The following is a 3,562-nucleotide window of genomic DNA, read 5'->3' on the forward strand; positions in this document are numbered from 1 at the left end:
TAACGGTCTACGTTATGTCGTTCTACTACATAACGTTACACGCTATAAGATAATACTACATAGCATTATGCGTTGTAACGTAATAGTACATAACGTTATACGTTATATCGCAATACCATATAACGTAATACGTTATACCGTAATGCTACATATCGTTATACGTTATATCGTAATGCTACATAACGTTATACGTTATATCCTAATACTATATAACGTTATACGTTATAAGGTAATACTACATAACGTTATACGTTATAACGTAATACTACATATCGTTATACGTTATAACGTAATAGTACATAACGTTATATGTTATATCTTAATGCTACATATCGTTATACGTTATATCGCATTAGCATGTAACGTTATACGTTGTAACGTAGTACTACATGTCGTCTTACGTTATAACGTAATATTACATAACGTTATACGCTATAACGTAATACTACATAACGTTATACGTTATAACGTAATACTACATATCGTTATACGTTATATCGTAATACTACATATCGTTATACGTTATATCGTAATACTACATAACGTTATGCGTCATATCGTAATACCATATAACGTAATACGTTATACCGTAATGCTAGGTGTAGTTAAACGTTATATCGTAATGCTACATAACGTTATACGTTATATCGTAATACTACATAACGTTATACGTTATATCGTAATGCTACATAACGTTATACGTTAAATCGTAATGCTACATAACGTTATACTTTATATCGTAATACTATATAACGTTTTACTTTATAAGGTAATACTACATAGTGTTATACGTTATATCGTAATGCTACATAACGTTGTACGTTATATCGTATTACCATATAACGTTCTACGTTATGTCGTTCTACTACATAACGTTACACGCTATAAGATAATACTACATAGCATTGTGCGTTGTAACGTAATAGTACATAACGTTATACGTTAAATCGCAATACCATATAACGTAATACGTTATACCGTAATGCTACATATCGTTATACGTTATATCGTAATGCTACATAACGTTATACGTTATATCCTAATACTATATAACGTTATACGTTATAAGGTAATACTACATAACCTTATACGTTATAACGTAATACTACAAATCGTTATACGTTATAACGTAATAGTACATAACGTTATACGTTATATCTTAATGCTACATATCGTTATACGTTATATCGCATTAGCATGTAACGTTATACGTTGTAACGTAGTACTACATGTCGTCTTACGTTATAACGTAATATTACATAACGTTATACGCTATTACGTAATACTACATAACGTTATATGTCATATCGTATTACCATATAACGTTCTACGTTATATCTTCGTACTACGTAACGTTACACGCTATAAGGTAATGCTACATAGCGTTATGCGTTATAACGTAATAGTACATAACGTTATACGTTATATCGTAGTACCATATTACGTAATACGTTATACCGTAATGCTATATATAGTTAAACGTTATATCGTAATGCTACATAACGTTATGCGTTATATCGTAATACTACATAACGTTATACGTTATATCGTAATGCTACATAACGTTATACGTTAAATCGTAATGCTACATAACGTTATACGTTATATCGTAATACTATATAACGTTTTACGTTATAAGGTAATACTACATAGCGTTACACGTTATATCGTAATGCTACATAACGTTGTACGTTATATCGTATTACCATATAACGTTAGATGTTATAAGGTAATACTATATAGCGTTATACGTTATAACGTAATACTACATAACGTTATACGTCATATCGTATTACCATATAACGTTCTACGTTATGTCGTCGTACTACATAACGTTACACGCTATAAGGTAATACTACATAGCATTATGCGTTATAACGTAATAGTACATAACGTTTTACGTTATATCTTAATGCTACATATCGTTATACGTTATATCGTAATACTACATAACGTTATACGTTAAATCGTAATACTACACATCGTCATACGTAATATCGTAATACTACATACCGTTATACGTTATATCGTAATATTACGTAACATTATACATTATATCGTAATGCTACATATCGTTATACGTTATATCGTAATGCTACATAACGTTATACGTTACATCGTTGTACCATATAACGTTATACGTTATATCGTATTTCTACATAACGTTATACGTTATATCGTAATACTAACTAACATTTTACGTTATAATGTAATACTATATAATGTTATACGCTATACAGTAATATTACATAACGTTATACGTTATATCGTAATGCTACATAGCGTTAAACGTTAAAACGTAATAGTACAGAACGTTCTACGTTATATCTTGATACTACATATCGTTATACGTTATATCCCATTACCATGTAACGTTATACGTCATATCGTATTACCATATAACGCTCTACGTTATATCGTCGTACTACATAACGTTAAACGCTATAAGGTAATACTACATAGCATTTTGCGTTATAACGTTGTAGAACATAACGTTATACGTTATATCTTAATGCTACGTATCGTTATACGTTATATCGCATTACCATGTAACGTTATACGTTGTAACGTAGTACTACATGTCGTCTTACGTTATAGCGTAATATTATATAACGTTATACGCTATAACGTAATACTACATAACGTTATACGTTATAACGCAATACTACATATCGTTATACGTTATATCGTAATACTACATAACGTTCCACGTTATAACGTAATACTACATAACGTTATACGTCATATCGTAATACCATATAACGTAATACGTTATACCGTAATGCTACGTATAGTTAAACGTTATATCGTAATGCTACATAACGTTATACGCTATATCGTAATACTACATAACGTTATACGTTATATCGTACTGCTACACAACGTTATACTTTATATCGTAATACTGTATAACGTTTTACGTTATAAGGTAATACTACATAGCGTTATACGTTATATCGTAATGCTACATAACGTTGTGCGTTATATCGTATTACCATATAACGTTCTACGTTATGTCGTTGTACTACATAACGTTACACGCTGTAAGATAATACTACATAGCATTATGCGTTATAACGTAATAGTACATAACGATATACGTTATATCGTAATACTACATATCGTTATACGTTATATCGTAATACTACATAACGTTACACGTTATAACGTAATAGTACATATCGTTATACGTTATATCGCATTACCATGTAACGTTATACGTTGTAACGTAGTACTACATAACGTCTTACGTTATAGCGCAATATTACATAACGTTATACGCTATAACGTAATACTACATAACGTTATACGTTATAACGTAATACTACATATCGTTATACGTTATATCGTAATACTACATATCGTTATACGTTATAACGTAATAGTACATAACGTTATACTTTATATCTTAATGCTACGCATCGTTATACGTTATATCGCAATACCACGTAACGTTATACGTTATATCTTAATGCTACATATCGTTATACGTTATATCGCATTACCATGTAACGTTATACGTTGTAACGTAGTACTACATAACGTCTTACGTTATAACGTA

Source organism: Bombus pyrosoma, unplaced genomic scaffold (genome assembly GCF_014825855.1).
Source record: "Bombus pyrosoma isolate SC7728 unplaced genomic scaffold, ASM1482585v1 HiC_scaffold_4725, whole genome shotgun sequence".
Taxonomy (NCBI): Eukaryota; Metazoa; Arthropoda; class Insecta; order Hymenoptera; family Apidae; genus Bombus; species Bombus pyrosoma.